At 40.2% G+C, this 12030-nt stretch overlaps 1 protein-coding gene across 2 annotated transcripts in view; it reads right to left on the bottom strand.

Annotated features, from left to right (window-relative positions):
• The window catches only part of unc5db (unc-5 netrin receptor Db), a 232721-nt gene that overhangs the window by 48838 nt on the left and 171853 nt on the right, over positions 1-12030 (bottom strand). The window lies entirely within an intron of this gene.

Raw genomic sequence — 12030 nt, 5'->3', positions numbered from 1 at the left:
GGCCTTTTGCCTTTTGGTAGACCGTCATTGTAAATAAGAATTTGTTCTTAGCTGACTTGCCTAGTTATATAAAGGTTAAATAAATAAAAAATATATATAAATGGATGGATGGATTAATAAGGGCCCTATAGAATCGGTTGAATTTTTTTGCTTAATTCCATTTATTTATTTAAAATTCTGTTTTCTCCGTTTTGTTTTTACAGGTTTCAGATTTGTCCCCGTTTTCAGCCTCAAAATCACACTTGTCATGACGTGTCCTGGGGGGAGGATCATATCCCCCCCTCCTCTCTCTCTCCACAGTTTTATGACAGGTCATAAATACCTGGTAGAAACTGCCATTCAGTATTGAGACAGAGAGTCTACCAGAACAAAGTGCTTATCTTAGTTCAAAACTCCTAATCCCCAAAATGGGAGAATTAAACAATATTTCTACTTTTGAGAATGTGGGAATGGTCCGTGGACACTTAAGGGGCAGTCATGACAAGTGTGTTTCATTTGCTGATCTCATGAAGCACAGGAAACACACATAACTGTATCTCTTAAAGTGTACATTTCCCAGCTGTCAGGTTTACATCTAAATATTGTGAAACATATATGATTAAACATGAAACTATTTGTGAAAATATGTAATGTGATGTTAACCTTCTAAATGGGAGTATGGATTTTCCTATAAAGATTAACTAGTCAGTGGCCACACCCCCGTGAGCCAAGACATCACATTAGGCGTCATAGAATCGCACCTTCTTCAACAGAGGATAAAACCCACTTCCTACGAAATATACATTAAGTCAGGGAACGCCGGGACAGAGTCCCCAAGTTGGAATGGCTACAATTCTATAGGCCATGGAGACCATACAGCTGTAGTTTTGGCTACACAGCTGGAAATGGTTAAACTCTGAGACTATAGATCACTACAGAATAAGAGCAAATCTTGGATGTATAATTACTAGTCTGCAGCTAGAAATTACATAAGTCTAGAACGAGAATACCGAAAACTGCCGAAGCATCTATTCTATGAGAACATTTTTGAATGGTACTCTGAAGTAACCATTCTAACCACCTACAACCACAAAATACATTGTGACTTCTGGGAAAGTTAACCAGAGTCTGATGAACTCTACAGGACGATTGAGGATTCCAACAGAGAAGACAACAACAACATGGGTCGTAAATATATACATTGCAATTATTCTCGAATGAGCGGACGTTCATGTGCAAAGGATTAGCATATCAATGAATATAATTATAGACTGTGTGTAGTGAATCAATTTTGTCTTTCCTGCTCTTTCTCAGTCCCCACCCCTTACTTTTGTCTACCAAGCCGTCTTATCGGCATACCCCACTTTTCTATCATTGTTAGTAACCAATATCTACTGTTTGTTTGTTATGTATTTCTGTGATTAGTTAGTTAGTAAATAAATCATTTAGCCAATTTGTATATTGCTGATTCATTATGGAAACTAGGGTCCGTGCAGATATCCAAGGGTTTGCGATATTCAGTAATGAGTACTGACGAGGTAATAATTAATTAATAGAAAACCAATTGATTAGACATTAAAATATCTGAAGAGCTATATTCGTAAAATTATAACTTTGTCATCTCAACATTTTCCGTGGTGCCCTGACTTCCTACTTAACTAATGTTTACATGATCAGTTTAATCACATAATAATTAAACCTAGAGAACTGATTTGATATACATTATCGTTCAAAAGTTTTCGGTCAGTTAGAAATGTCCTTGTTTTTGAAAGAAAATCACATTTTGTGTCCATTCAAATAACATCAAATTTATCAGAAATACAGTGTAGACATTGTTAATGTTGTAAATTACTATTGTAGCTGGAAATGTCAGATTCTTTTATGGAATATCTACATAGGTGTACAGAGGCCCATTATCAGCATTAGCTAATCCAAGTTTAACATTTTAAAGGGCTAATTGATCATAAGAAAACCCTTTTGCAATTATGTTAGCATAGCTGAAAAATGTTGTTCTAATTAAAGAAGCAATAAAACTGGCCTTCTTTAGACTAGTTGAGTATCTGGAGTATCAGCATTTGTGGGTTCAAATACAGGCTCAAAATGGCCAAAAACAAAAAACTTTCTTCTGAAACTCATCAGTCTATTCTAGTTCTGAGAAATGAAGGCTATTCCATGCGAGAAATTGCCAAGTAACTGAAGATCTGGTACAACTTTGTGTACAACTCCCTTCACAGAACAGCGCAAACTGTCTCTAACCAGAATAGAAAGAGGAGTGGGAGGCCCCAGTGCACAACTGAGCAAAAGGTGTATATTGTATAGTGTGTATATTTTTAGAAACAGATGCGTGATGCTGGCCTTCTAGGCAGAGTTGCAACAAAAAAGCCATATCTCAGACTGGCCAATAAAAATAAAATATTAAGATGGGCAAAAGAACACAGACACTGGACAGAGGAACTCTGCCTAGATGGCCAGCATCCCAGAGTCGCCTCTTCACTGTTGATGTTGAGACTGGTGTTTTGCGGGTACTATTTAATGAAGCTGCCAGTTGAGGACTTGTGAGGGGTCTGTTTGTCCTGAGCCGTTGCCTCAAAGGAATATACAATCACTTATGCATTTTGTTCATGTCTTATCATCATTTTGGGCAAATAATTAAACATCTAATAAATTCAATACATTTAGTTGATTGCTACTAATTTCAATACATTTTTTTATATTGTTGAATTCCGTTTTAATATCTGGATTTCATCCGCATTTCCCAGATCACAGATTTTATAGGGCCCTAACTAATGCTGTTGCTTATGGGTGAGATACAGAAAAGTACTCAAGATACACATTCATCGCCACAATTATGAATACGCTCTACATTATGGCTCTGAAGAAAGACTAGTGTATCAATGATGCTAACAAACAACCTCAGCCACCTGTTAAGGGCTCTACACAGCCTACGCATCTCTGTAGACATGATTATATCCTTAATGGACAACTAGATTCTTTGAAAGTTCTCCAATCACTACTACAGCCAGCCAGCACCAGTCACAATGTGTAGTGAGACACAAACATAATTCATAACTCCCTTGCAAAGATATGGCAATTGACAGAGTATGGGGTGAAGAGATAGCAGAGAAAGTCATTACTAATGACATCACAGAAGTCACCCCCCCAACAAAAAGTAATATGCTAATGAGAGTTAGCAGGTCCCAATATCTCCAGCGTCGGAGAGGCACATTTCCTTGAGGACTAACCGTCCACGACAGGTGGTGTGCCTGAGAGACAGACCCGAGCTTTGGCACTTTGTCATGTCACCCCTTTTGTTTACAGGCATCGCACCGTTGACAGGACTTATTAAACTAAACCCTCTTGATTTCTTACACCCAACTTTTCTTTCTTTTTTTAAATCTAAGTGGTTTTACAAGTGACAAAGCGATCCAAAAGGCAGAATTATAAAAAGAAAGACTTAAGCCATGGCTATTGGCCTGAAAAACATGAAATAGGAATGGAGGTTAGGGTGGTGTGAGCCTAGTTGGAGGGGACAAAGCAAGGCTAATCTGTTCTTCCTATGGATTTGCTCTGTTGTCTTGCCATGGCTCAGCTTATGTTGTGAGTTGGACAGGAGTAAGAGCATAAGAAGAGGCTGGATCCCACTTTTGATCTATTAACCAACCAACGGATGCTACATCTTCCTGCTAGGGATTATCAAATAAGGCAAAATCCCAAATGGCACCCTATTCCTTATATTGGGTTGCAATATAAGCCTTTTCACTGAGCCATTTCATGGAGCTACACTTCACTTCCAGAGTCCACTGTAAGTACGTTGGTATTACAAAGTCAGAAGTTCCCCATGGAGTGCTCTAACCATTGCTCCATCACCTGCACAGTGCGCATGTTGATGTCTCCACCAAGCCTCCTCATTCCCTCTTAACACATCATCCAACCCTCTAAGAGAACCATGACTGGCCTCTGGCAACACCGTTTTTCTGCTTCCTGCTAAAGTTATTCACAGGGGAGGCATTGGAGGGTTTGGCATATGTACCGTGTGTAGAAATCGAGACGTTTTAACCACAGATAAATGAGAGGAGAAGCAGGGTGGCGTATTTGACCCGATCTTACCGCAATAATTTAAACTATCAACAATGTCTACCCATTAAGGAGTTCTAACTTGTTGCAGTTGAGGTTGTATATGTGGGTGCGCACGTGTGTATCCCAGTCTACTAAGGCAGCCACGGTAAATGTAAACACTTTGAGCACAATTGAGGATGTAACCCTTACCTCTCAGTCGAGGAGAGAAACAGCATTAGCACATTAATGTCGCTACATTTGGGTAGAAATAAAGAATGATCGCACAAGGCAAGCACTGTTTAAAAATAGGCCTATATCTAAAACAATGACGGGCCACTTAATGCATTAATACAGAAAATCTGTTACGAAATCAGACAACCTCTTCCCACCTACCCTCCCACCTACACTCTAACCACCCACACAGACACGAGCTTGCACGCAGGTGTGCACACAAACACACGATTCAAGCTTTAAGCTTGCTAGAATTAAATAATAATTTCCTGCATTTGGAAACATGATATTTTATAATGCACCATTTTTATTCCTCACTGTAGAGAGATAGGCTGCTCTATCCAGATAAGGCTATTGCCTGCCACATCCATTAGGCCCAATGCCCACTGTTTAACTCTGGAATTAGAGGCCAACAACACTGACAGAGCCAACTCTGCTCTTTACCTCTTAACAACAAAATCATATCCAATGTAAAGCTTGCTAAAATGAAATCAAAAGTCTGACAAAAGAAACACAGACCATTAATAGCTTTTTTGGATCCATTGCATTATAACCAGAGAGAATTAGCAAGTGAGCCTATAAAAGGGCATTACGCTACAATAGTAGTTGTGGGGGAAATATTTTACCTAATTGCAAATGCAACCACTCGTACAGGAAATATTGGAACAGAAGTTTTCAAGTTGAGTTTCATCTCCATCTGTGGCTAGATAAGGGAAGCGATGTCATACTGTTTCAGTGGGCGATGGAAAAAGGGTTTTTATTATTCTTCAGAATTCGTGACTTCACTGCTATGTTTGTTTTGTTTGCTGGAAAGCAGTGTTTGCTCAAGGATGTCCTGGGTTGAACCTAAAGTCAATTTTATTGACTAGGTTCAGAAATGTAAACACTAGAATGAATTGACTTGTTTATACAATGCCTTAATGTATAGGCAAGCCCACGTTCAGTATAGTTGCGGGCACTAAAAAAATCACAGTACAGGTTTTTGTGACAAACTATTGCTAGAAGACGCCACAGCGCCTTGTTGCATTGCAGCAATTGTTCTGCCAATACCCTGGCGCAAGCTAACTTTTTAGTGGCCACAAAACCTCAATGCAAAACTCTAGTTGTGCTCCAACTGCCCATTAAATGCACTCTGAGAACGTTTGAGAGGAGAAAGACTGAGTCAAGAAGGTGTCCGGCACAGACAGATGTCAGGTGAACTTAAGCCATCTGAGTCCGTGACAGACCTCAAGGTGCACTCTATAGAAATGTGATGGTTTCAGTACCAACCCAACAAAAGGGATATATTGTACAAATATAACACAGGCCTCAATACACCCAGTCCTGTCTGGCATGGAATAAAGTTATATCACCCCTAAGGAGCCTATTCTGTATAGGATACGGTATGTGTGTGAGGTGTATTGTATTGTCTGGGCACATTCAGTTAACAACACCATTAACAGTGTCACACAGGAATCCTGGGGCAAAGATAACATCAATCCTCGCTTTAGTGCCCATTACATAATGGTAAAAGCAATCCAACACTCATGATATAGGAGAGTTGAGTGTGAGGTGAGACTGAGGTCACTGCTGAGGGGAAGTAGTGTCACTGCCTGTTTGCTGCCTGTTTTCAGCCTGTATGCTGTCTGTTTGCTGCCTGTTTGTTGCTTCTTTGCAGCAGGATTACTGCCTGTTTGTGGTCTGTTTGCTGCCTATTTACTGTTTTCTGCCTGTTTGTAGGTAACATGTTAATGGTGTTCCTCTGTCCTGGACTCTTAGCTCCTGGGTCTCATTCCAGGAATATGCTCCCTTCCATCTGCCCTCATTTACATTCTTTCACTGATCTGATAGGACTGGATATTATGTGAAAGAAATATGGTGTAAAACTAGTTGCTGGTGGAGCTATTGCTTACATCAGTGGTTCTCAAACTGCGGGGGTCGCAAGAAGGTTTTGGGAAGGGTCGCGAGTGTGAAACTGAATGAGATAAACACATTTTTCATACATATTTTAATAGGCTACATATAGACCTACTATTTGTATTTTATATTTATACCTTTGCCTATTCAATCTGGTTACCACCATAGGCCTATGGTATTGCACTAAATTTGTGTCTCCAATGTCTGTGCTTTAAAACCAAAAAGTTCTGAGGGAATTTTTGCTACCTGCACTGCTGACAACTATTTTGGTCCACTCATACAGGAGTAATAAAGGCCCAGTTCACAAATTTTATGGGATTACTATTTTTTTTAAATGATTTATCAGGGGGTGCTGCAGAACCTTTAGCACCCCTACTTTCCGCGGCTATGCAGAGCACACCTCTTATTACCGGTGCAGGTGAAGAAATGGGAGCAATTAAGAAGGGGAAAAACAGAACAATAGAGATGCAGGAGGAGAGGAACGCATGGACAAAGAAACAAGGAGCACTATAGAACAAAGAAACAAGGAGCACTATAGAACAAAGAAACAAGGAGCACTATAGAACAAAGAAACAAGGAGCACTAAATAACAAAGAAACAAGGAGAACTATAGAACCAAGAAACAAGGAGAACTAAATAACAAAGAAACAAGGAGAACTATAGAACCAAGAAACAAGGAGAACTAAATAACAAAGAAACAAGGAGAACTATAGAACCAAAAACAAGGAGAACTATAGAACCAAGAAACAAGGAGAACTAAATAACAAAGAAACAAGGAGAACTATAGAACCAAAAACAAGGAGAACTATAGAACCAAGAAACAAGGAGAACTATAGAACTAAGAAACAAGGAGAACTATAGAACAAAGAAACAAGGAGCACTATAGAACCAAGAAACAAGGAGAACTATAGAACCAAGAAACAAGGAGAACTATAGAACAAAGAAACAAGGAGCACTATAGAACCAAGAAACAAGGAGAACTATAGAACCAAGAAACAAGGAGAACTATAGAACTAAGAAACAAGGAGAACTATAGAACAAAGAAACAAGGAGAACTATAGAACCAAGAAACAAGGAGAACTATAGAACCAAGAAACAAGGAGAACTATAGAACTAAGAAACAATGAGAACTATAGAACCAAGAAACAAGGAGAACTATAGAACAAATAACCTAGGAGACTCTATAGAACAAAGACACAATGAAAACTATAGAACAAAGAAACCAGAAAAGGAAAGCAGAGGACATGAAAGACAAAGAATGGACCAAAAGACAAAGAAAGTGCGTGAGTTGATTCCCATAGCCGAAAGCTAAAGCCAAGCCGAGCCACGAAAGAGACTACTTGATTTAGGGTTTGACGAAAGACTTGAGTTAATGAATAAGTGAAGTGCTCTAAACCGAGCTAGGTTTTATTTTCCCTTTATTGAACAGGATAAACGCCATGCTGTGAAAAATGTAATATATCATTTAGATTTTTGCAACTTAAAAGCTGACTCCTCCGCTGTATACACCACACCCTGCTACCTCATAGATCAGAACCCCTCTGGACCGATCACAGCTACAGACAGGCCATGCTTTCCATCCAACCCTGTAACCGCCGCTGCATACAGATAGGCCATATGATCTTGCTTTGGACTACAGAGAAGTGACAAGATATCCCTAGTTGATATTGGCTGCTAACATGAATAACTTTTAGCTCAAAATGCAGGTATAAAACACAGTGTATTTATGTATCTTTCGTTTGGAAATGTTTATGGCTGTAATGACAGGCTACATTTGCGGGTCAAAGTTTGAGAACCACTGGCCTACACAAACCCAGTTGTCTCAGGAAGATCCATGAAGGCAAGTGAACGAGGACAGGGAAAGAAAACATGGCCAGGGAAGCGTGCAGCTGTGTGTGTGTGTGTGGGTTTGTCTTTGTAACCATCAAGGTTATTAATCTACTATTCTCAGGCCTCTTCTCCCCCATAGTGTCCAGGCCTGTCTGGACCTGCCACTCTCCATGTGCCTTCAATCTATGTGGGAGAGAGCAAGCGGCTTTGTCTGCTCACTGCCCGCCAACAATAACATTCACTATGCACAGACTCAACAACAAAGGTCAGTGACTTTTCTTTAATCCAAGGGCATTGAGTCCTTATGGAATATATGGGTCTATATGGGGCCCACTGGTGTGTGATTCCCTAAGGCACATCGACTATTTACCCCTGATAAAGGAGATTTTAACTAGCTTAATTAAAAACACATAAAAGATGGTAGCAGGAAGAATGGATCTTAAAAGGACCAATCCAGCCATTTTTATCTCAATATCAAATCATTTATGGGTAACAATTAAGTACCCTAGCTGTGATTGTTTTCAATTAAAATGGTCAAAAATAAACAAAAATAGCTTCTTAGCAAAGAGCAATTTATCAAGCAAGAATTTAGCTAGTAATGTCAGGGAGTGGTCTGAGTGGGAAGGGGGAAACTGAAAACTAGCTTTTACTGGAAGAGAGGTTTGGCAACCTCTTTCTTATTGGTCTATTAACCAATGTACTGCCTGGTCACCAGGCAGGCCAAAAGTCCATCCCACCAAAACAGGCTGAAATTACAGCTCTTGCACTAAAAGGGCATTTTCATCACAATTTCACAGTATTATTCCAACCTCAGGGGGAAATATATAGCACCAGTCAAAAGTCAAGAGTTTTTCTTTATTTTTACTATTCTCTACATTGTAGAATAATAGTGAAGTCATCAAAACTATGAAATAACACATATGGAAACATGTAGTAACCAAAAAAGTGTTAAACAAATCAAAATATATTTTATATTTGAGATTTGTCATAGTAGCCTCCCTTTGCACACTCTTGGCAAATAGTTTTTGACTGCACTAGGCCTTTAACAGCATCAAAGGAGCAGTCCATCCATAACATCATAAATACTTCTCTCGGAACAAACCGTGATGAATCATTTCTCACTGGAACAAATGTATTATGATTCCCTCTCACATACAGTGCCTTCAGAAATAATTCATTGACTTATTCCATATTTTGTTGTGTTACAGCCTGAATTCAAAATGCATTAAATGTATACATTTTTCTCACCCATCGACATACAATACTTTTTAGACAGTTTTACTAATTTATTGAAAATTAAATACAGAAATATCTCATTTACATAGGTATTCACACCCCTAAGTCAATACTTAAACAAAAATATAGACACAATGTAAAGTTTGTTCCCATGTTTCATGAGCTGAAATAAACGATCCCAGAAATGTTCCATACACACAAGAATTAAGTAAAAGGCTCTTGTAAATACACTATATGACCAAAAGTATGTGGACACCTGCTCATCGAACAACTCATTCCAAAATCATGGGCATTAATATGGAGTTTGTCCCTCCTTTGCTGCTATAACAGCCTCCACTCTTCTGGGAAGGCTTTCCTCTAGATGTTGGAACATTGCTGTGGGGACTTGCTTCCATTCAGCAATAAGAGCATTAGTGAGGTCGGGCACTGATGTTGAGCGATTAGGCCTGGCTCGCCGTCAGTGTTCCAATTCATCTTAAAGGTGTTCGATGGGGTTGAGGTCAGGGCTCTGTGCAGGCCAGTCAAGTTCTTCCACACCGATCTCAACAAATAATTTCTGTGTGCACGGGGGCATTGTCATGCTAATACAGGAAAGATCCTTCCCTGAACTGTTTCCACAAAGTTGGAAGCACAGACTCGTCTAGAATGTCATTGTATGCTGTAACGTTAAGATTTCCCTTCACTGGAAATAAGGGGCCTAGCCCGAACCATGAAAAACAGCTCCAGACCATTATTCCTCCTCCAACAAACTTAACAGTTGGCTCTAAGCATTCGGGCAGCTAGCGTTCTCCTGGCATCCGTCAAATCCAGATTCGTCTATCAGACTGCCAGATGGTGAAGAGTGATTCATCACTCCAGAGAACGCGTTTTTTATACCACTCGAGTTTCATATCACTCCAGCTGACGCTTTTTATACTACGGCAAGTTTTATACCACTCCAGCCGACGACTTGCATTGCGCATGGTGATCTTAGGCTTGTGTGTGGCTGCTTGGCCATGGAAACCCATTCCATGAAGCTCCCGACGAACCATTCTTGTGCTGACGTTGCTTCCACAGGCATTTTGGAACTCTGTAGTGAGTGTTGAAACTAGGAAAGATAATTTGTACGCGCTACGCACTTCAGCGATCGCGTTCTGTGAGCTTGTGTGGCCTACCACTTCGCGGCTGAGCCGTTGTTGCCCCTAGACGTTTCCACTTCACAATAATAGAACTTACAGTTGACCGGGGAAGCTTTAGCAGAGCAGAAATTTTAGATTTTATACACCTGTCAGTAACGGGTGTGGCTGAAATAGCCAAATCCACTAATTTGAAGGGGTGTCCACATACTTTTGTATAAATAGTGTATGAACAGAGCTTGCCAATTCAATTATTTTAAACCTAACCACACGTCATCGCTTGCAGCCGTCGGTTTAAACCGGAGGCCACTGTGACATTGATTTCCCCAGTAATCCTTCCGCTGTTCAATTATGTATAGGCATGCTGACCCTATAAAAATCTATTACTGACAGGTAGACAAGACCCGCCTCATCCCAGAGGCCTCAGCACAGCTGTCTGTAGTCATCTCTAGTCATCACACTGCACTCCATGGGGTCTGAAATTAATTCTCTCTGCTTAGAGAAATACCTGGACAGAGGTGTAGGTGGCTGTCTGGATTCATTTGCCACAGCGATATTCAAATAGACATTTATTGACATTTAAACATAGACAAATTGGGACAGAAGTCCATTTTCCTTTAAGGTAGGAAGGTTAATTGAAAGGAAACGTTCCATGAGCAGCACTTCGTGACAGTACATTCTCAACGTATTACTTCACCTTGCTGGCTGACTTCACTCTGTGGCCAACAGTCCCTGCTCTCCTCTCCTCCTAGCTCTCCTCTCCTCAACTCATAGCTCTCCTATTCTCTCTTCCTAGCTCTCCTCCCTGTGCCTCAGTCTGGCTAAATCAAGGGCATTGGAGCACTGCTTATCTGTGGCTGTGATTCATCAGCCTGGTTGGTAAATAAGAGATGTTATAATCTCGGTGCTCCTGGTGGCATTGAGGGTCCATGTACTAATCAATAACATCCAATTCTTCATATATCTTCTGCTCTGATTATCTTGGCCTAATCCAACACTACACAATTTGTCTGTCCATTACCGGGGCAGGACAAAGCAGCGCTGAGCATGTTGTTATCACTGGTGGTTATGATTTTAATGGTGATAAAGATAGTCGGCTATCCAGTTGGCCAGGTGTGAGGTGAGAAGAGGACAATCTCAGCCAGGCTCTTTTAATTGCAAATCCACCTGGGTCTCCTTCTGATACAGAACCCATTGGTTTCACAGCCTAGGCAAGGTAACATCGCAGGCGGTTAAGTGCAGAAGATTAAGAAAAAGTAATAATTGTTCTCTGGAATATAGCTTAAAGGCAGAGCAAATTTTCAAATACCGGGAGTGCTTGAATCAAAATCTGTGAAATTGCGTAGCGAGCGAAGATAATGTGCTAGGTTAAGTACCATGTGGGGAGGCGGTGGCGACGTCTGGAGGGAGCCCAACAAGCAGACAGTTATTCACTTGAGAATGCAGATGAGCTGAACAAGTATGAAGAGTTAATGAATACAAAACAGCTTTCAAATCCTACAGTACATCAGACCTGATCTACTCTGGATTCACAGAGACCATATACCTTTACAGTAGGAAAACATCACCGAAGCTCTATGAAATAAAAAAGATAATATCAAGTTCATAAGCTAATGAAATAAGCAATATGAGCCATTATAGTACTGCTAGGTGTTTTAATTGTAGAGAAGTTAACAGATACTGATTG

Source organism: Salmo salar, chromosome 24 (genome assembly GCF_965601325.2).
Source record: "Salmo salar chromosome 24, fSalSal1, whole genome shotgun sequence".
In the NCBI taxonomy this organism is placed as follows: Eukaryota; Metazoa; Chordata; class Actinopteri; order Salmoniformes; family Salmonidae; genus Salmo; species Salmo salar.
This window is presented reverse-complemented; position numbering and strand designations above follow the sequence as displayed.